Raw genomic sequence first — 22,739 nt, forward strand, 5'->3', positions numbered from 1 at the left:
CTTACCTGGAACAGAACACAGTAAAATGGTAAAGCCCTGTCAAGTCCTTCTCCTCCCTCCAGAAGGAAGGAGTCAAGCCCTGGCTTATTGTCACATCGTCCCATATCCCTATAAAAACACAATCACACCTATTCATTTATTCATTCATGTAACAAATATTTCTTGAGCACTGATTCTGTGCTAGGCCCCTTCTAGACACTGGGCATACAGCAATGAAAAAAAAAGACAAAACTACTGTCAGGCAAGGCAGTAACAATATAAACAAGTAATGTCATATATAATATGTGGGTAATAAGTGCCATTGTGAAAAATTCAGGAAGGTAAAAGGATAGGAATGCTTTTTGATAAAGGTGGACAGGCAGGACCTCTTTGAACAGGTAGTGACATCTGAAGAGAAGGTAAAAAAAAAAAAAGGCGACCTCTCCAAATACCTGAGGTATTCCTGGAATGGAAATTGCCATCACTCTTTAAGAGATGAGGGCGCGCTCCTGGCAGGTGTGAGGGAAAGCCAGGCGCCTGTGAGCAGGACTGCAGGTGGAAAAGAATGCAGCTGAGGATGAAGTTGGAGACGGGCAGGAGAGGCAGCAGGTCACACGGACCGTGTAGGCTGTGATTAGGACTTTGGCTTTTACTCTGAGTGAGATGGGGCATCAATGTGGAGCTTGATGCAGAGTGGTATTATCTAACCTATAATTCAACAGGATCCATCTGACTGCTATTGAAAATAGATTGGGATAGGGGAGTGGGGCCAAGAAGGAAGCAGAAAAGTCATCTAAAAGGCTATTAAAGTAATTAGGAGAGAGAAAATTGTTTATTGATCCAGGGTGATTGAGGTGGAGGAAATTAGAAAGGCTTGGGTTCTGAATATATGTCGAAGGTAGAATGGACAAGATTTCTTGACAGAGTACGCTTGGATAGTGACAGAAGATGAATGGTCAACTTGGCATTGGCACAGAGACCATCTGGTAATTCCTGCTGACCCAGGAATCTCCTACCCAACACCCCTGACGTCACGATATCCAGCCACTTAATGAAGAAAGAAGACTCCCTGGGAGAGAGACTTCACTACTTCACACAACAGCCTTTTGCGGTCCTCTAACATTCTTTCCTATGCTCACTCAAAATCCATTTTCCTGTGTCTTTCCCTCACCGCTCCTAAAGCAATACAAAGCAGACCTCCACCACCTCCCACAGGACAGTCCTCCAGATTCCTCCGAGGTTATCCTTGAAACTGAACTCTTCCATAGTTGATGTTCCCCATTAATGCTGTTTTCAGGAGGAAGAAACTCTGGGTTTTCTACTAAGTAGAAGAATCAGGAACTGATTGCCCTCTGAGCTCCTTCTAGAACATCATTCATGAATTTTGATATGTGATTCACATTGAGGCTATGAGTCTAAATTTGGCACATGCACTCATCTCCATCCTGTTTCTCAGGTGGGAGATTGGAGAGTTAGCTTAGCACATGCTTCCCTACCATTAAGGAAACCACAGCAATTAGAAGAGCCCTTCCTTAGACATCCACCTCCATGTCTCCCTCACCCCATAAGCATCCATACCCACACTCTGTTTTACTGACCATTATGGTAAATGAACTAGCCACATTCCTATTGAAAAGCCATTTCTCCACTGTTCTAGTACATCCCATTCCTTCATACATGTTTAAGAAATTGATGTCTCTAACAGGTGAAAGGCACCATGGAATAGAGCTAATATGTTTTTTAAATGAAATACAAGCAGTCTTTATAGAAATAAGAGAAAACCTAAATTTGTGGAAAGGCCAATGTGCCTGGAAAAATTGACTGAGTATAATTAATTCTGAGACATAGCCTATAAAACTATTAGACTATTAAAGAGAGAAAGAAAAAAAACCATACCCATGGCCTCCACACACAACAGCCATAATACCTAGAAAGGTATGAAAATTATATAAGCTTGACAATATTCAAGAAAAACCTGCAAAGCAAGACAAGAGTGGAACATTATTTTCAAGTAATCAAAGAAAAGAAAATGAACTGTGATCCACGGGCTTTATTGCAGCAAAACCATCATTCAATTATTAAGACTATAGAAAAACAAATGATTTATTCAAGGAATGAGAGAACTTTGTACACATGAACCCTTCTTGGATAACCTGCTAGATGGAAACATTGGCAAAATAATGATGGTGAGCATGTGGTGTATTTACTGTAGATCTAAGATTTAAATAAGCATCAGGGACAAGGATGGAAAATAATTTGTAAGTATTGTATGTTCTAACAAGGTAGAAAGAATACAACTTAAAATTTGAGCTGAGAATAAAGACAGAAATAGGAAAGTAGAATAAGATCATTGTTGCACAGAAAACAGGCAGGTGTCAAATTATACCACGTAGAGTGAACAATCCATGTAGTAAAAGGTTAAGTAAGAAAAAAGAAGAATAAAGATATTTTAAAAGACACCAATGCAAAGGTAACTACTGAGAAAAAACATACATTTTTTTTAAATCTCAAGGGAAATCTTTTAAAAAGAGCAAAGAAGACATATCATATAAAGAAAGAAACACACTAAACATAACAATACATAGAAAAATTATAGGATAAATCGACACAGGAAGTTTACACCTAATATAATAGTCATATCAGCATATGAGAGTGAGCTTAAGTTGCCTACTAAAAGAAACGGATTTTCAAAATAACTTACAAAGCAATAGACTGTGGCGTATTCCGTATATAGGAGAAACATTGAAAACAAAATGATCCAAAGGCTTTAATTTTAATGAAAAAGAGAATGTAAAAAAGAAGATGGGAAAAGTCATGCTAGCTAAATGGGAATAACTCTAAAGCAGGAGTAGCTACTCTAATGCAGAATTTAGAACACAGAGCATTAAACAAGAAAAATCATAGCATTATAATGCAAAAACCAACGACCTACAATAAAATATATTATTTATTAAATAATATCTATGTAAAAGATTATACAAAACCCATCTATATGTAAAATAAAAATTACAGCAATGCTAGGATAAATAGACAGAAACAATAATGATAAGATAGTTTTACACATTACTTTCAGGACAAGAGAAGTCATATGAACAAAAATAAATATGGATAGAGAAGACTTAACCAATATCAATGATAAATTAAATTTCATAAATATGTATCAAACGCTGTACCCTTTAATAAAGAATATTTTCCCTTCTCAAGCAGAAGTGAAAATTTTATTGAAATTCCTCCTATATTAGATCACAAAGGAAATATAAGTAAGTTCCATAGTAGGAACATTAGAAACAGAATTATCTAATCACAATGTAGTAAAAGTAGAAACAAAAGGCAAAATTTTAAAATGCCCTTCGAAAGATAAAGGAAAAGAGACTGACTTCACTCTCCAACCTCAAACAACAAAAACAGCTGAAGGAAACATTTAAAACAATGATGTTTAAGATACTGGACATCAAACCATGAAAGACAGTGATCCTGAAGAACTGGAAGACAAATGAGATAGTTCTACAATTTCACCACCTGAGCCCCTTGAGTGGATTTCCAGGCCTCAGTGCAGAAAAGGGGAGCCCAGGTAGACACACTGACCTGACGAACTGGAAGTCTGAGAAGATCAGGATGGCCATAGTTCATAGGACAGAGTACTGGAGAGAAGAGAGTGGCAGAGGGTCTCCCTCAAGTATTCAGTGGAATGCAGATCAGTAGATACATGCAAGGAACTACTCAAAGCCACACAAAGACTTACTTGAAAGAATTAGAGGAAACACTGCCAGGTACGTTGACAGGGCCAAGAATCGTGTCTGTTCCGAATAGCTGAGCTGGAAAATCTCATAGTTCATGCAGAATTGTGTCAAGTACTCATGAGGATCTTACCTCAGAATGCTCTAGACTAAATGCTGCTATCATGCCACCTAACTAATCTTAAAAGCAAGACATGAAAGGATTAACTGTTTCCAAGTAACTTAACAGCACTCCAAAACAAAGCTCAAGAGTATTTAGAGGGAATATATAAATAACCAACACCCAATAAATTAAAATTCATAATGTCCGGCATCCAATAAAAAATTTGCAAGCATGAAAAGAGGCAGGAAAATACAACCCACAATGAGGAGAAAAATCAATCAATTAAAACCAACCAGAACAGGACACAAGTGTTATAATTAGCAGGCAAGGACTTTGAAACAGTTATGATTGTAATCCATATGTTCAAAAAAGTTGGTATAGAGACATACAAGATGTCTAAAAGTTCTAAATTGAACATCTATGGCTGAAAACTACTATATTTTACATGAAAAATACATTGAATGGGATTAATGGCAGATTAGACATTAGAAAAAAGAAAGATGACTGAACTTAAAGACAGCAACAGAATCAATCTAAAATAAAACACAGAGAATGTCTCTAATGTCTGAAATAATAAAAAACAAAATAAAAGGAGCATCAGTGAGTTATGGGACAATTTCATGCTGCCTGTCATACCTGTAATTGGAGTCTCCAAAGAAAAGACAAGAAAGAGACAGAAAAAAAATTTGAAGAAAAATAATAGCCTAAAATAATCTGAATTTGATAAAAACTATTAATGCACAGACCCAAGAAGCTCAAAAGCCCCAAACACAAGAAACACAATGAAAACTGTGCTAAGCCAAATCATGAAATTATTCAAAACTAGTGATAAACAGAAAACCTTAAAAGCAACAGAGAAAAAGACAACTTACATAAAGAGCAACAAAGATAAGGATGATAGCAGCTTCTAGTGAGAAACAATGAAAGCAAGGAGACAGTGTGGCAACATCTTTAAGGTACTAAAAGAAGGAAACAGTCAATGTAGAATTCAAAAATGAAAGCAAAGAATTCTTTAGACATGCAAAAGCTGAAAGCATTCATGCTAGCAGAGTCACACTACAAGATATGTTAAAGAAGGTCTTTCAGGCAGAGGGGAAAATAATAGCAGACTGAAATACAAATCTACCCACAGAAATGAAAGGACAGGAAATGGTATCCAGGTGGATAAATATAGAAATGTTCCTTGATGTACGATGGAGTGCATCTCCATAAACCTATCTTAAGTCAAAAATGCATTTCATACACCTAACCTACTGAACATCATAGCTTAGTTTACCCTACCTTAAACATGCTCCAAACACTTAACATTAGCCTACAGTTGGGCAAAATCATCTGGCAACACAATACACTGTAGGAGTATTGGTTGTTTATCTGCCTGACTATGTGACTGGGAGCTGTGGCTTGCTACTGCTGCTCAGCCACATAGGAGAGTGGAGCTTTCTACTGAATGCATATAGTTTTTGTACCACCATAAAATCCAAAAATCATAAGATGAACCATCATTAAGTCAGAGACCATCTGTATAGTCTCTATAAAAAAGAGATTTTCTTATTTAAGTCTCTTTAAAAGATAATTGCATTTAGAATAAAAATAACTGTAGTGTATAATTTATGATATATGTAAAAGTAAAAGATATAACAGAGACAGTTTAAAGGCCAGAGGGAGATAAATGGAATACACTATTAAAAGGCTCTTATACTATGTATAAAGTAGTATAAACTTACTTGAAGGTATATTGTCATAAGTTGAAGTATGCTGCAAACCCTAAAGCAACCACTGAAATAGCAAAACAAAGTATTATAGATCATAAGCCAACAAAGAAAAGAACATGGAGTTAACAAAAAAAAATGCTCAATGAATTCAAAAGAAAGCAAAAACAAGAGGAAATTGAAAATAAAGAACATATGGGACAAATAGAAAACAGGTTGTAAGCCAATATACTTAAACCTAATCATATCAATAGTCACATTGCATGTAAATGCATGTGGCCACACTGCATGCATCTAAACACCCCAATTAAAAGGCAGAAATTATTAAAGTTGAGAAAAAAAGCAAGCGTCACTATTGCCGCTGACATAAAACTCACTTTAAATATAAAGACACAAATAAGACAAAGGAATAGGATAATTTAGTGGAGAAGAGATATGGTTTCCAACGAATGGTTCTGTAACAAATTACAAAATATGATATTAACATAAAAACTGACATATAGACCAGTGAAACAAAATAGAGCCCAGAAATACATCCATTCATGGTCATAAAACTACAACTTCATTCTTTTGCATGTGGATATCTACCTTTTCCAACAGAATGTGCAAAAAAACATTCCATCCATACCTTGTACCATATACAAAAATTAACTCAAAATATATTGCAGATCTAGGCTGGGCAGAGTGGCTCACACCTGTAATCCCAGCACTTTGGGAGGCTGAGGTGGGCAGATCAATTGAGGCCAGAAGTTTGAGACCAGCCTGGCCAACATGGTGAAACCCCATCTCTACTAAAAAATACAAAAATTAGCTGGGCATGGTGGTGCACACCTGTAGTCCCAGCTACTCAGGAGGCTGAGGCAAGAGAATCACTTGAACCCGGGAGGCAGAGATTGCAGTAAGCAAAGATCGTACCACTGCACTCCAGCCTGGGTGACAAAAAAAAAAAAGTATATATACATATATAATTTTGATCTGCTATATATATGTGTGTGTGTGTGTGTATTTATATATATATATATATATATATATAGAGAGAGAGAGAGAGAGAGAGAGAGAGTAGATCTAAATGATCTAAATGTACAATCTGAAAGCATAAAACTTCTTAAGAAAAAACATTTACAACTGTGGAGATCAGGCAAAGGTTTCTTAGGGATGATACCAAAATCATGACCCATATAAAGGAACAAATTGGTAAATTGGGATTCATCAAAATTAAAAACTTCTTTTCTTCAAAATACACTCTTTTTCCTGTATATTAATTATCATGTATTTGAATACCATTTTTAAAACCTGTAAATCTGTACAAACATACATTTTGCAACCTTGATCAAACTATTTTATTTTATTGTTGTAAGAACACTTAATGTGCGATCTATCCTCTTAACAAATTTTTAAGTGTACAACACGTTATTGCTGATTATAGGAACAACGTGATATAGCAGATCTCTATAGCTTATTTATCTTGCTTGACTGAAACTTTATTCCTGGTGATTAGTAACTCTCCATTTCCTCCTCCTCCTATTCTCTGGCAACCACCAGAGAGCTCATATAAGTGGAATCATGCAGTCTTTCTGTGACTGGCTGCATTAGTCCATTTTCACAGTACTATAAAAGAATACCCGAGACTAGATAATTTATAAAAGAAAGGTTTAATTGTCTCACAGTTCCACATGGCTGGGGAGGCCTCAAGAAACTTAAAATCATGGCAGAAGGTGAAGGGGAAGCAAGGATCTTCTTCATATGGTGACAGGAGAGAGAAGTGTGAGCAAGAGCAGGGAAAACTGCCTTATAGCCATCAGATCTCCTGAGAACTCACTCACTTTCATGAGAATAGCATGGGGGAAACTGCCCCCAGGATCCAATCACCTCCCACCAGGCTCTCACTAGACATGTGGGGATTATGGGGATTACAATTCAAGATGAGATTTGGGTGGGGACACAGCAAAATCATATCACTGGTTTATTTCACTTAGCATAGTGTCCTCAAGATTCATCTATGTCGTCACACATTACGTAATTTCCTTCCTTTTTAAGGCTGAATAGTATTCCATCATATGTATATAGCATGTTTTCTTTATTCATCTCTCTGTCTATGGACACTTAAGTTGCTTCCACATGTTGGCTTTTGTGAATAATGCTGTAATGAGTAGAGGAGTGCTAATACCTCTTTGATATCCTGATTTTAATTCTCTTGGATAAATACCCAGAAATGGAATAGCTAGATCATATGATAATCCTACTATTTATTTTTTTGAGGATCTTCTTCTATACTGTTTTCCATAGCAGCTGCACCATTTTGCATTCTCACCAACAATGTACAAGGATTCCAGTTTTTCCACAGCCTCTTCAACACTTTGGTTTTTCTGATAATAGCCATCCTGAGAGGTGTGAGGTGTTAGCTCATTGTGGTTTTGACTTACATTTCCTTGATGTTTATTGATGTTGAACACTGATGTTTAGTAACCTAACTAACAGGTTAATAGTTTGTTTTTTCCCTATTGAGTTGTAGGAGTTCCTTACATATTTTGGAGATTAAGCCCTTATCAGATATAAAGCTTGCAAATATTTTCTTCTGTTTTGTAGTTTGTCTTTTCACTTTGTCAATGACTTCCTGTGCAGAAGCTTCTTAGTCTAATGTAGTCCCACTTATTTATTTTTGTTTTTATTGCCTGTGCTTTTCTGTCATATCCATAAAATCATTGACAAGACTAAGTCACGATGCTTTTCTTCTATGCTTTTTGTAGGTGTTTTACAACTTCAGTCTTACAATTAAATCTTTAATCAATTTTGGTTTTTGTGGGTGGTGTAAGATAAGGGTCCAGTTTTATTCCTTTGCATGTGAATATCCAGTTTTCCATAATCATTTCTTGAAGAGATTCTCTCAGCCATTGTGTAGTTTTGGCACTTCTTTATGGATGATCAGTTGAGCATTTATGAGCGGACTTATTTCTGGGCTCGCTATTTTGTTTCATTGGTCTATATGTCTGTTTTTATGCTGGCATTATATTGTTTTGATTATTGTAACTTTGTAATGTAAAATATTTTGAAATCAGCCATTTTTATTACACAAGTCTTTTACCTCCTTGGTTATGTTTATTCCTAGGTATTTTATTCTTTGTGGTGTTATTGTGCATGGGATTGTTTTCCTAATTTCCTCTTCAGATAATTTGTTTTTGGTATATAGAAACACAATCTATTTTTGTTGTTACTTTTGTATTCTACAACTTTACTGAATCTATTTAGTAGTTCAGCCTCCCAAAGTGCTGGGATTACAGGCGTGAGCCACCGTGGCTGGCCAGTTCTAATAGTTTTTTAATGGAGTCTTTAGAGTTTTCTATATATAAGATGAAGCCATCTGCAAGAGGGATAATTTTATGTCTTGCTTTCCAAATTGGATATCTTTTCTTCCTTTTTCTTGCCTAATTGCTTTGGGTAGCACATCCAATACTATGTTGAATAGAAGTGGCAAGAGTGGGCATCTTTGCCTTGGTGCTAATCTTATAGGAAAAGTTTTTAGTTTTTCACCATTGAGTATGGTGTTAGCTGTGAAGTTTTCATATGTGACCTCTATTGTGGTGATGTAGTTTCCTTCTATTTCTAGTTTGTTGAAAATTTTTATCATGACAGAGTGTTGAACTTTGCCAAACACTTTTCCTGTATCTATTGTGACAATCATGTAATTTTAATCTTTTATTCTGTTAATGTGGTATATCACATTAATTTTTGTATGTTGAACCACCTTTCATTTCAGGATAAATACCACTTGGTCATAATGTATGATTTTTATAATATGCTATTGGATTCAGTTTGCTGATAGTATATTGAGGATTTTTGCGTATATATCCCTCAGGGATACTGAATACTGGCCTGTAGTTTTCTTTTCTTGTGGTCTCTTTGTCTGATTTTAGTATCAGGATAATGCTGGCATCTTAAAATGAGTTTGGAAGTATTCCCCACTCTTCAACTTCTTGAAAGAGTTTGAGAAGGTTTAGTGTTACTTTTTCTTTAAATGTTTGGTAGAATTCACCAGTGACGTCATCTGGTCTTGAGCTTTTCTTTGTTGGGAGGTTTTTGATTACTAATTCAATCTCTGTACTACTTACAGGTCTGTGCAAGCTTTCAATTTCTTTATGATTTAATCATGGTAGGTTGTATGTTTCTAGGAATGTATCCATTTCTTCTGGGCTATCCAGTGTGTTAGTATATAATTGTTCCCAGAAGTCTCTTACGATCTTTTTAAATTTCTGTGGCACTAGTTCTAATGACCCTTCTTTCATTTATGACTTTACTTATTTTAGTTTTTATCTGTTTTTCTTATTCTAAGCATTTGTCCATTTGTAAACATTTTGCTTATCTTTCCAAAAATACAGCTCTTAGTTTTGTTGATGTTTTTCTATTGCTTTTATATTTTCTGTTTCATTTATTTCTGCTCTAATCATTGTTGTTTCCTTCCTTCCACTAACTTTGGGCTTAGTTTGTTGTTCTTTCTCTGATTCCTTGAGGAATAAAGTTAGGTTGTTTATTTGAGTTCTATTTTCTTTTTTAATGTAGATGTTTCTTCCTATGAAATTCCTTCTAAGTACTGCTTTTGCAGCATCTCTAAGTTTTATATGTTGTTTGTTTCATTTTTGTTTTTCTCAAGGTATTTTATAATGTTCTTTTCAATTTTTTTCTTTGACTCAATGATTGATCAAGAATGTATTTAATTTTTATACATTTGTGCATTTTTCAGTTTTCTTTCTGCTATTGGTTTCTAGTTTCATGCCACTGGGGTCAGAAAAGATACTTGATATAATTTTAACCCTATTAAAATAGTTACGACTTGTTTTGCAACCTAATATGTGATCTATCGGGTGAAATATTCAGTATATGTCTGTTAGCTCCATGTGGTTTATAGTGTTATAAAAGTTCTCTGTTTCCTTACTAATCTTCTGTCTGGATGTTGTGTCCACTATTGAAAGTGGGGTGTTGGAGTCTCCTACTATTATTGTATTGCTATCTATTTCTCCCGTTAGTTCTGTTAATGTTTGCTTTATATATTTAAGAGCTCTAATGTTGGGTGCATATATATTTGTAATTGTTATAATATTCCTTGTGGATTGACTCCTTTGTCATTATATAATAATCTTCTTTGTCTCTTAAGAGAATGAGAATACAAGCTAAAGGCTAGGGGAAATTATTTGCAAAATACATATATCTAACAAAGGACTTGTATGTAACACATATAAAAACTTTCAAAACTCAGTAAGTAAAAAGCAATACAAACCAATAAGAAAATGGGCAAAAGATTTGAATATATAGTTTACCAGAGAAATTGTACAGATAGCAATAAGCACATGAAAAAACACTCAACATTCATAGTCATTAGAAAAATGCAAACTAAAACCACAATGAGACACCACTACACACATTTTATAATGACTAAAATTTAGAAAACTAACTTTGTCAAATATTGGTAAGGATTTGGAGGAAGTACAAACTCTCACATATTGCTCTTGAGAATTAAAGTGTATAATCACGTTGGAAAACAGTTTGGTAGTTTCTTTCTTTTTTTTTTTTTTTTTTTTTTTTTGAGATAGGAGTCTTGCTATGTTACTCAAGCTGGCCTCAAACTCCTGGGCTCAAGGAGATCCTCTTCAGCACCTTGAGTAGCTGAGATTACAGTAGTGCACCACTGCACCTGGCTGGTAGTTTTTAAAAAGTTAAACATACACTTATCATATGATAGAGTCATTCAACTCCTAAATATTTATCCAAGGGAATAAAAGCATATGTTCATACAAATGTCCTCCAAGTTTCCTAGCAGCTTTATCTGTATTAGCTAAAAATTGGAAACAACACAAATTTCACCATCAGGTGACTAGATAAACAAATTATTGTATATCCATATGATAGAATTCTATTCAACAATAAAAATAAATTAACACTAAAACTCATGTTTTAATCTCAAAACAATTATGCTGAGTGAAATAATTCATAAAAAATTGAGTACATACTGTATGATTCCATTTATATTAAATTCTATGCAGTGCAAACTAACCCACGGTGACAAAGCAGGTGAATGGTTGCTTGTGGGGAATGAAGTTGAGAGCTAGATTACAATGGGACACAAATTTCTTTTTGGTGTGTTCATTATCTTGATCATGATGATGATTTCATTGGTTTTTATAAATGTCAGAATTCATCAAATTGTACATCTTGAATATATGAAGTTTATTATATGCCAATTATCTCATTAAAACTGTTAAGAAAAGATTTTTACATCAAGAAATATTTTAAAAGATACCTTTCCAATTGGAACTTTAAAACAATCTATTGTTAAACAATTGAGTGATAATTAAGACACAAACAAGAATTAAAGGATTCTGAAAAAAAAATAAACCACTAAATATCCTAGCTATAAGATATATTTAAAACAGTAATCAGAGGACAATATATGGCTATAAACACTGTACCCCTAAACATGGAGGAATGAAACTAACTTAATTCAAAAATATATAATGTTCCCCTAAAAAGTACAAGAAAGAAGATATAACAATTATACATTATATGTACCTAACAACAGAGCCCCAAATATATGAAATAACAGCTGTTAAGTTGGAGGGAGAAACAGACAATTCAACAATAATACTTGGATACCTCAGTATATCACTTTTAATAATGACTAGAATAACTAGACAGGAGATGATCAAGGAAATAGAAAGCTTGAACAACACTATAAAATAACTGGACCTAATAGACATCTATAAAACACTCAATTGAACAGTATATGTTCTTCTGAAATCCACATGGAACATTGCCCAGTACAGACCATAAGTCTGGCAACAAAAGAAGTCTCAGTCAGTATAAAAAATAAGATTATAAAAAGTATCTTCTTCAATCACAATGGAATAAAATTAGAAATCAATAATGAGAGGAAATTTGGAAAGTCACAAATGTGTAGAAATCAAACAAATTCTTAACCAATACAGTGGCTCAAATAATAAATCATAAGAGACACTTGAAAATTCTCTGATATAAATGAAAACAAAACAAAAGCATACCAAAATGTATGGATACAACAAAAGCAGTATTTAGATGAAAATTTTTCATTGCAAACATCCACATTAAAAAAGCATATCTCAAAATCACTAACCTAAGTATATAATAAACTAGAAAAAAGAAAAAGCTAAATTCAAAGCAAACATAATAAAGGAAATAATGAAGAGTAAAGTGTACATAAATGACATAGAGAAGAGAAAAACATTAGAGAAAATGAACAAGCACAAAAATTGGTTCTTTAAAAAAAATAAAATTAGCAAAATCAAAACTTTAGACTTACCAAGAGAAAAAAAGAGAACTCAAATTACTAAAATCAGTAATGAGAGGACATTACATTGACCTTACAGAAATAAATGGAGTTATAAAGAAATCATATGAGCAATTATATACCAACAAATTAGATAACCTAAATGAAATAGGCCAATTCCTAGGAAGACACGAACTACCAACTGACTTATGAATACATACAAGCATAGACACATAGCTCAATGGAATCAAATTTAGGGTCCAGAAATAAACTGATACACTTATGGTTAATTGATTTTCTCCAAGAGTCTCAAGACCATTCAGTAGAGAAAGAATTCTATTTTTAACAAATTGTGCTGGGAGACTGCTGGAAAAGCACATATAAAAGAATCAATTTGGACCTCCACTCACAACATGTACAAAAATTAATTAAAACTCATAAAAAGCCAAACATTAAGTGCTAAAACTGTAACTCTTTTTTAAAAAAAAGATCTTCATAATCTTGGATTTGGCAATAGATCCTTAGATAGGATACCGAAAACACAAGCAACAAAAGGAAAAATAATAAATTGGGCTTCATCAAAATTGAAAACTTTTGTGCACTGAACACATCAAGAAAGTGGAAAAATAACCAACAAACTGAGGGAAATTATTTGCTAATCATATACCCCGTGAGAAACTTCCTATGAACTAAATACTTCCCCCAAATTCACAAGGCAGAGCCCTTATGAATGGCATTAGCACCCTTATAAAAGAGGCCTGAGAGAACTTCCTTGTTACTTACACTGCATAACCTAAGCATATACTTTAATAAAGTATATGAGACACGCTGCAAGATGGCCATGTATGAACCAGGAAGTAGGCCTTCACTAGACACTGAATCTGCTGGCACCTTGATTTTTAACTTCTCAGTCTCCAAAATTGTGAGAAATAAATTTCTGTTGTTTCTAAATCATCCAGTCTATGACACTTTGTTACAGCATCACAAATAGACAAAGCCAGGTCTAGGCCTGTGAATATATAAAGAACTCTTAAAATTTGACAACAAACCAAAATTCAGTAACAAACCAAAAAGATACAGAAATCAATTTTTTTAAATTGTCAAAGGACTAGAACAGATATTTCTCTTAAAAGACATACCAAGAAAATATAACCAATAAATACATAAAAGGATATTCAGAATCTTTAGTAGTAAGGGAAATGCAAATCAAAACCATAATGAGATAACACTTCACACCTACTAGGATAGTTATAATTTAACAATCACAACAAAAAGAAAACAAGTGTTGACAAGGATGTGGAGAGATCAGAACCCTTATATATTGCTGGTAGAAACACAAAATGGTTCAGCCACTGTGAGAAGCATTTTGGCAGTTCCTCAAAAACCTAAATACAGGATTACCACGTGACCCAGCAATTCTACTCCTAGGTACATATCCAGCAGAACTGGAAATATGTCCAAACAAAAACAGGTATACACAATGTCCATAGCAGAATTATTCCTAACAGTCAAAAAGTAGAAGCAATCCAAATGTCCATCAACTGGATACACAATATATGGTATATTCATGCAGTGGAACATAAGCCTTACCAATAATGAAGTACTGGCACAGGCATGAACCTTGAAAATATTATGCTAATTGAAAGAAGCCAAACACAAAAGGTTATCTATTGTATGACTCCATTTATATGAAATGCCCAGAACAGGCAAATCCATTGAAACAGAAAGCCAATTAGAGGATGAAGGGAGGGCAGAACGGGGATGGCTGCTTAATGAATGTGTTAGTCTGTTCTATCACTGCTATAAAGAAATACTTGAGACTGGGTGATTTATAAAGAAGTTTCTGCTGCACTCCAGCCTGGGCAACAGAATGAAACCTTGTTTCAAAAACAAACAAACAAAAAAAGGTTTAATTGGCTCACAGTTCCACAGGCTGTACAGAAAGCATACATAGCAGCTTCTGCTTCTGGGGAGGCCTCAGGACACTTCCAGTCATGGTAGAAGGCAAAGGGGGAGAAAGCACTTCATATGGCCAGAGCAGGAGAAAGAGAGGGAGGAGGGAGGTGCTACACACTTTTAAACAACCAGATATCAGGAGAATTCATTATTGCCATGACAGCATCAAGGAGGATGGTATTAAACCATGAGAAATCACCCCCATGATAAAATCACCTCCCACTAGGCCCCACCTCCAACAGTGGAGATTATTATTTGACAAGAGATTTGGGCAGGACACAGATCTAAACCATACCAGTGTGTATGGAGCTTCTTTTGAGGGTGATAAAAATATTCTGGAATAGGGTTAGTGATAATGATTGCACAATTTTATGAATGAACTGAAAGCCACTAAATTGTACACTAAATACTGTTAATTCTATGCTACATTAATTTTATATCAATTTTTTAAAAAGGGATATGGGAGGCTCAAATATAATGGTACACTTGAACTTTCAGAACAAGGTCTTTCAAAACACTTGCCCAATAAATATAAATATATGGGCATCCCCCAATTATAAGGCATTCTCTACTCTTTGGCCAAGAGCATTCTCATCTGCTCAGCAACTTTCTCCCATTGGCCGGACCCTTGATGCTGAAGCTTTGAAGCAGAGCCTGGGTTTTCCAGGCACTGCAGATTAGCCGGGGGAAGAAAAGCAGGGTGTTTTAGCAAACCCTCCAGTTAGGACTCCAGGTCCCTAGGAGCTCACTGAGTCTGTTCAAGCATTTCTCTCTAGTGCCAGGCCTTTGGTTGGTGGGAAAAGGTCAGAGGATGGCACTGGGGGGTCTATTTGCAGTGCCATCTACTCTTAACTCTTGTGAGACCTCAAAACAAGTGCCTTCTGGGTGGTGCTTTCCACTGGGGTAGAATGAAAAGACTCCAGGATCACAGGCACCCAGGGTTCAATGGCCTGGTAAATAGAGAGTAGGAGACAGCACCAGCACAGCCCTAACTCTGTCGGGCCTGTCCCCTCAGAAGCCAGGCCATGGCCGACCTAAATTCTGGAAGGCCCCATCTGCCTTAGCCCTAACAGGCAGTGCTCAACATCAACGACTTTCCTCCAAGCCCCCGCCCTCCGCATACTGCATGGACTCCAGGAGTCCCCTGCCCCCACTCCCACCCAGGAAGGCTGGTCTAGGACCAATCAGAGGCTGTGGAACTTTCTGGAAGGCCCAGGGCTTCTCCCTGGGTGGGACAGGGCCTCTGATTGGAGGAGGCCTGCTGGAAGGGTGGGGCGATGGGTGTGGCTAACGGAATAACTGCCAGAGCAGAAGACAGTTGGCGGTTATTTCTCAACCTTCATCTGTTCCCTGAAGACACTGGTAGCCTGACTTCCTTCTTGATAGGCTGATTTAGGTGTGCTCCCCAAGAAGATCAGGACTGCTGAAAGAATGAAGAAGAACCTCCTTGGCCCAGGATGTGGATAGAGAACGGAGCGCACTTTCACTTACCTGGCAAGGTGGTTTTGGAAGTTTCCACGGAAGCCTGCCCAGAGCCGCTGCTGCCCGCCCTCGCCTAGGTGTGGAGCTTCCCAACCGGCTAGGGAGGGAATGTCCTGCGGGAGCCGCCGAGGACCCTCTTAAGCCTCTTCCCTGGCTTGGCTGCAGCTGCAGTCTGGTATTTGCCCATTCTGCTCTTCTTCACCTCTGCATTTTGTCTCTCATGGAAGAAGAAGTCCATTCTCCCACCCAGGAAGGAGAGTGCCCTGCGTGCCACGAAAGAGCCCAGGACCCACAGGACAAGTGCGTCACTGACAGACCTGCCTTCGCCAGCGCCAGCCCCTCTCTGAAACCTCCAGCATTTGTGCCCCGGACCGGCCCCTCCCAGGCCTGACTCTTTCCGTGTGGGTATTTTCCTCCTGGGCTCGCTGCCGCCTCGCTCCCATTTCTCCCTTCCCTCCCTATGGTAACTGATGAAGGGTTGGGGCGGGTGGAACCCAGATCTGGGGTCAGAAGTTCCCCTCGTCAAGTCCCAAGTCTTCCATCTAAGCCGTGTGATCATGGGAAAGACACCTTACCCTTTGTGGGCATGCCCACTCAATTGGAAAGTGACACAGTCATAATGCCCTAATCCAGAATGCTTGTGAGAATGGGAGTAATTATGTAAATATCTTTTGAAAACAGATGTGCTGCCAATTACATTTTGTGATTTTAACTTTGTCTTATTTCTCTGCTGTGTGTTGTCTTCGTATGTATCAAGTTTCTTCTGATTTTTTTTTTTTTCTTTTATAGGAATGGTCACTGCGTGGGATCAAGCTACAATGAAGAGGAGGGAGGCAGTCTGTGTGCACCGCCATTTTCTAGGAACTGGGAAGACCCCCCCACCCCTTAGGAAGATCCATCCCTGTGAACCTTGCCCAGGCTTACCAGCCTTTGCTGAGCTTAATCTATTGTCCTTCCTTGTCCACATCGAAATATCCAGCAATCTACTTTCAGGGAGTAGACTTGACCCTCAAATAACAAGTTCAGCCTTCCCAGGTCTAGGTTCCCTGGGATGTCAAGATTCGTCTGGATCCTTAGTACAGAGGGCTAGCTGTGAGTTGGAATCCCCCTATGAGCTTTAGAATCAGTCAAGAGGAACTGGGCCCCTTCCCTTCATCCCTCTTCTTTTCCCTTTTTGTCCCAGAGCTCAGCTCTGACTCAAAAGTTTTTGCATTTACCATCAACATGGAAACTTGGCTCCTCACATGGGTATATCATCCCGCTTTTGTACATGGTCTTGTTGATCAAAACTCCCTTTCTGTGAAAGAGGCCTGTGGGGCTCAAGAAGCCTGGTCAGCCAGCCAGGCTAGTCCCACATACCTCAGAACCAGTTTAATAAAGGCTCTATGTCATTCTTTTTTGCTTGGGCTGATTGGTGTGCTGATTCAGAAGACCTTGATATTTTATTCTTTCCCCCAAACCAGCTGAATTGGTGTTTGTGCTAGAGGGAGATGGACAATGGGGAGGGCTGTTATAAGGGATGTCCTTGGCCCTCCCACTTCCCCCTTTGAAGGATGCCCTCGTTATCTTAGGCAGAGACCTGATACCGGTTGGTTTAGTAGATACCTGGCAGTTTACTCTGAGCTACCTTGTATTAGGGCAAGAACTAAAGGAACAAATATATCCACCTCAATGTCAGGTCAAATGGGAGGATGTGGATGGGAGTAAAGAGTGATTAGTATTGAGGTCGTGGAATTTTATTGGTTACTATTTTTATAACTTTGGTCTTCCAGTTCTTGAATGAAGGTAAACGGAGACTTCTCAGGGAACAAATTACTAGTGGCAGGGTGGTGGTGTCCTGGTGTCCTGCTTAGAATGTGAAGAGAGTGCCCCATCATTGGCCTATGCTGTGCATCTAGGAGGTGGTAGGCCACTGTCCTGGACTGCACAACTGGTAGTGAAATTCAGAGCAGAATGCAACATTTATTTAATGGGGCCTCACAGTTGGCCAGTGTCCCTGTGGCCTTTCCCCTTCTTCCTTCCACTCTGTGTCATGGAGACCTGATTTGGCAAGAGAACAACGTACACCTAAGATTTCCTGAATATTTCCCAGCAAGGACCCTGGCTGGCTGTGTTTCTACTTCAGTGGTGACCACAGCAGATACTGGCAGTTTTCTGTTATGGCTCTGGGGTCTTTTAAGGAGCAGGAAGGTGGAATATGTACAAACCTGGAGCCACAATCAAGTACTGAGCTCCTTGAAGCACAAGGCATGAGAATATCATGTTTTCTCTTCCTTAGAGGATTTATGAATTAAAACTAAGGAATAATTTGTAATTAGAATAACACCGCCTGGCAGGGATATTGATGAGCTGAGGAAGGCTTATTTGGAGATTTCTGGTATTTTCCAGCTCTGAGACTCCAGACCTAATATCCATGTAATGGCCATTAATGTCTTGTAATTTATAACAGCTTTATCAGTGATCCATTACATTAATCATCATGAGTTGGTGACTTCTCAAATCCTACAGGTTGTTTGTTATTTGTATAAGTAAATAGACCTATTTAGTTTACAAACACAATACTCTTTTGAGGTAGATACCAGAACCATTTTACATTTGAGGATATTGAAACTAGGAAAAAGACTCAGCTCTTGAAGAAATGGATATGGAGTGCCCTTGCCTTCCTTGGGGAGAGAGCCACCTATTCTGTGCAGCTGTAGTTAGGGCCTGTCACCTTATTCCTCCTCTCCATCCAACCCCTACATTTTAGAAATGAAAAAGCAGCAGTGATCTGGGAATTATTTAGTGCTTAGTTTGACAGGACAAATTTGAAGGACCTTAAGAGCAACCTTTTATTTCTTACCATATGAGGCACTGGGACATGCACAGAGAAGTCAATATTATTTGCCCAGTGCATTTCCTCATCGCTTCTACTTTTTAATCTTAGGCTCACTTTTTTAACCTCATTGCTCACATGTTACGATTTCTTCCAGAAAATTCACTGAAATTCTAATGTCCCTTGCTGTTTCTTAGGTAACTTAGGAGTAACTCTGGAGTAACTCTAGTTATTAAGCGGTTATCCAGCTCTTCCCCTAACTAGTTGTATGACTTTCAGCAGGCTGCTTAACTTCTGTGTGTCTCAGTTTTCTCAGCTGTAAAATGAATGATCCAACCCCTATGTCGGAATGATGGGTGAGGCTCATGAGGAATAACACATGAGAAATATGGGATGCTTACCACAGTGTTTGGTAAATATCATGAGTTTCTTCTTCCCTGTTTGAGCAGTCCTTTGTATTCTGCTGAGAGCTTTCCTGTTCATGCTGCATCACAACCAAAAGGGGAAAGAATCCTGAGTCCTGTGCTCATGATTTCTCCCTTCGCTAGCTGGTTCAAGGCCAATCCAGATACCATGGTGTTTTCTGAAAGAGTCCCACCCTTCTGTGCAAAAGACTTCCTCCCTAGGAGACTTGATATGACTGATTAACAATCCAGTTAACACTCTGGAACAATCTAGAAGGGCTGAGGCTCATTATCCTCAGCCATTTTCCACCCATTTAGTCTCCAAGCCACTCCCTGGAAGAGACAAGTGGATCCGATGAGTGGGGCTGTGCCATGAGACCTCCAGTATTCATGGAGAAGCCAGTCCTTTCTTCTTTCACCAGGCCTCAAGATTTCCCAATGTTTCTCTATTCTTACATGGGGGATGGGAGTCTTTGCCTTCATACAGGAAGGAACTGGAACCTCAAAGAAGGCAGGACAAATACAAATCTTGAAAATGACCATGACTCCTAGTTGGTCCCTAATTGCCTCCTGGTTTCACTAGGCAGAGGGTCACTCCAGGTAGAGCCCTACCCAGCATGCTGCTCCTTCCCCCACTTTTAGATGTGGACAGTGGGTGGGCTGGGCCCATAGCCTGGACCTGGACAGCTGTGTCCTCCCAACCAGACTCTTCTGATTCTGCTGCGCCCCACTCTTTCCTACTTATCCTTGCCTAGATCCCTCTTACTCCATCTTCCCTGCTTAGGTCACAATGGACAATAATCTCTGACCCCTGTCCCAGCTAGATTGGCACTGGAGAGCTGAGAGAGCCTCCTGTCCATGGAGAATTCTGGCAGAGCTGCTCTCTTCAGTCCCCTCTCAACTCTCCAGGTCCTGTGCCCTTTGTCTACCTCTCCCAGGCCTGACTCTCCTCCCACGTGCGTGGACATTGTCTTTCCTAGCTCTGGGCTGTCTTCTCAGCCTCATGTTTTGCCCTTTTCCCTGCTGTGGCAGCCAGCCATCACTGTCATGCCTCAGTGCAGGGATGTGGTGTGAAGGGAACTCCAGTTCTGGGGTCAGAAGATTTGAAGTTTGAGACCTATTTCTGTCCCATAAGCACTATAAAAACTAAGCCAAATAAACAACTTTGATCCTCAGTTTGGAAACATTTGTAACGTGAAGAAATCAGATTTTTGATAAAGAATGGAAGAAATGATCATCCATGCTAAAGAAATGTTTGGAATGTTGAGATGCTATAGAATCTTTTTGACTGTGCTGCTGACTTTGTATACCTCTACATATAAATGTCTCCAGTTTTGTTTCTTTTCCACCATTCTGCAGACAAAGCTGAATGCAGGCAGGAAAGGAACCCTCAATGTTCACCCCTGGAATCAAGCGCTCATGTCTGAGCCCCTTCATCTTTGGTTTGGGGTAGAAAGCACAGATGGTACCCTTTCTCTTGTTTTCTCATGTCTGGCACAAACTCTCATTTTCTGTAACCTAAGAAAGGATGGAAGAGCTTGAGCCTCAAGAAAAAAGCCCCAAGAAAATTCCATGCCTCTGTTCCCTCACAAACCAAAGCTGAGCTAGCCCAGAGCAGTTTTCATGATTCCTTAGAAGAAGGAACCTCACCAGACTCTTAAAAGCATGGAGACCAAGGAAGAATTGGGCTTCCGCACTCTATCACTGTTGAGGTCCTCCCTGCCTGCTTCCACACCTCTGGAGTGACCCACAGTCTTCTCTATTTACCTTAAACACAGAATCCAACCTCTTCCTGTAGGTGAGTCACCCCATCTGCACTTATATGTCCTGGCACACCCCAGCTCTCCCCAAACAAACTGTGAAGCATCAGCCCTACCCATGGAACCTGTCCAGCCATGCACACTTAACCAACCCTCTCTGACCTTAGGATGAAGCCATTTCTCTAACTTTTTTTTTCACTCACATTGGACCAGTGTGTTGATGCAGAAGACCAAATTGGGAACAAATTTTAATCTCCCTACCTCAAGCAAATGGATGGTCTTTGGACTAGAGGGGGCCCAGGTATTAAAGGGAGGCAGAGAGGGCTGGTCAATGGGCTACCATCCCACCACCCCTTGGGAAGAGCTCACCTCCCTTCTCAAGTGGGGAGCCTCTGGCCCACTCTCAGCCCTCTGATCAGAGCCAGGCTCTCACTGGGTGATTTTCCTGGCACCTGGCAGTCTTCCCATCCTAGAAGGAGAACAGTGGGAGGTTTTTGGTGGCAGCATTTGTGTCATTCCAGAATACTGGATGTTAGATTTTGGCTGTTGGGCTAATCCTGGAACAAAGATGAAGGGTGAGAAGATTAGGGAACCAATGAGTGAGGGGCAGGATGGCCATCCTCAGCCCAGCAGTGAAGTCTATAATTTTCCAGGTGCTTCCGTCTACTATTGGGACTGTTGTGTATGTCAGAACATTCAGGGCATCAGGGAGTACTGAGGTTACCATGTGCTCTCTGCCACTTCCCTGCCTCCTTTCTTTGCTCAAAATCAGAGACCAGTGCTGATTTGGCAGGGAATATCAAACCTCTTGAGATTTTCCCAGCTAGGACCCTGGCTCTGTACCTAGTTTTTTAACACTATTTTGACCATAGCAGTCTTTGGGAGCTGCTTGGTGTCTGGGCTCTGGATTTCCCATGAAGTCAAGAGTGATGGATTCACAAGGGCCCACCAGGAATAGGGAGCCATGGTCTGATTAGAGCACAGAGAGCTACTTCCTGCCTTGGGTAAATCCTGAAATTCATCATGCATGATTTTGCTTGTAATAAGATTAAGAAGAGCTTGTATAGATATTGAGCAGGGGATCCTAATACCCATTGAGGGAGGCTGGAGTAGATGACCTCTGAGAGCTTTTGCCAGCTTTGAGAGTCTATGAACTTAACATATGTAATATTATCATTAATACGCTATAATTTATATTACTTTAAATGATGCATATCATTAATAATAATGACTTATTACGCTGCCTTTTCCGATCCAATATGTGATCTGTGTAACTACATAGTACTACAGAAGCATACTTACTGAAGTCAATACTTACCATTGATATCTTACCAAAAAAGAAACTGTGGCCAAGAAACAGGCTGTCAACCCAGATCCCCCAAACTAAACAGCCCCTTTCCCTCAGGAGGAACTGCACCTGCCTTGGTTTACTCAGGACCCTCTAGTTCTCTGCAACTACCCTTCTTCCCGGCCTGCTTTGTTCCCTTCACCACACCCCCTCTC

General features: G+C 38.7%; 1 long non-coding RNA gene across 1 annotated transcript; it reads left to right on the forward strand.

Annotated features, from left to right (window-relative positions):
- The first annotated feature begins 16,099 nt into the window (after window positions 1–16,099).
- Window positions 16,100–17,664, forward strand: LOC100593428. The gene is made up of 2 exons (XR_001113364.2): window positions 16,100–16,658; window positions 17,047–17,664. It is a non-coding gene; the product is annotated as an uncharacterized LOC100593428 (long non-coding RNA).
- Window positions 17,665–22,739: the final 5,075 nt, after the last annotated feature.

Source organism: Nomascus leucogenys, chromosome 17 (genome assembly GCF_006542625.1).
Source record: "Nomascus leucogenys isolate Asia chromosome 17, Asia_NLE_v1, whole genome shotgun sequence".
Lineage (NCBI taxonomy): Eukaryota > Metazoa > Chordata > Mammalia > Primates > Hylobatidae > Nomascus > Nomascus leucogenys.